The sequence below is a fragment of the Chiloscyllium plagiosum genome, unplaced genomic scaffold (assembly GCF_004010195.1).
Source record: "Chiloscyllium plagiosum isolate BGI_BamShark_2017 unplaced genomic scaffold, ASM401019v2 scaf_62099, whole genome shotgun sequence".
Lineage (NCBI taxonomy): Eukaryota > Metazoa > Chordata > Chondrichthyes > Orectolobiformes > Hemiscylliidae > Chiloscyllium > Chiloscyllium plagiosum.
The window spans coordinates 1-1088 of NW_025194785.1; positions in this window are offsets into that span (position 1 = coordinate 1).

Below are 1088 nucleotides of genomic sequence, written 5' to 3' on the forward strand. Positions count from 1 at the left end.
ACCCTCCATCAGACACCCCCCTCCATCCCAGGGATCGACCGAGGGAACAGTCTCTGGGCTGCCTCTGGGTCTATCATTTCTTGGATACGGGGCCCCGAACCTGCTCACGGTGTCCCAGCTCACTCAAACCTGGGATAGTTCTAGCAAAACCCTCCCGACTTTTATAAGCCCCGTTCCCCTTCGGGATAAACACCAGCATTCCACTGGCCGTCCCGATTGCCCGCTGAACGCGGGAGGCTGGCTTCTTGAGGATCACGGACAGACATCCCTCTGCTCTACGCTTTCTGCAGTCTTTCTCCGTTGAAATAATATTCAGCTTCTCTATTCCTCCTGCCAAGCCTCTCACGTTTTCCATGTTATATTCCAACTATCAAGTTTCGGCACCCTCGTTCCACCCGTCTGAATCCCTCTGCAGACATTCTGTCCTCCTCAGCACCTATTTCCGGGTCCTCTACGGACTCTGCGATAGTGCCTTCACCTCCCTCCGTTCGGGTTGTCTAACGTGTCGATCCCCGCGGCACTCCACAAGCTGTCGCCCGAGAACGCGCCCCTTCTCTCCAGCCTTACTCCCCCTCAGGCCTCCCCATGACTCCAGTCCCTCACTGACCTTTAGCGCCTCCCGCGGCGGCCAAGGGACTTTGCAATTTCCGAACCAGTTGCTCTGCGCCTCCCGCCGGCCAAAGTCGTCTGGCGGGAGGCGCAGACCGGAGAGTGGGGTGGGGCAGGTTCCATCAAGTCAAAATGGCTGTCTCAGTGACCACCCTGTGGGCAGGGACCGTTGAACTGCCCGGTCTTTCCCTCCATCCACCACACCCTCTTTTTTTTTTGTGCGCGTGTTTAGTTTTGAAAGGGAGTTAGGATTTTGTGTGGCAGGGATTACGCGTTGGCAGCTGTCTACCAGAGTCTATTTATTGATTATTAACAGAGACTTGTGTTCGATTGAGGAACCCGAGACCATTACAGACGTCAAAAAAAAGGGTAAAATCGGGAAATTTTGCTAACTTTGACTGAATCTTTTTGGTGACGATTTTTGGGGACAACGGCCTCTGATTTCTGGAGTGTTGACACCACCCCCTCCCCCCCCCCCC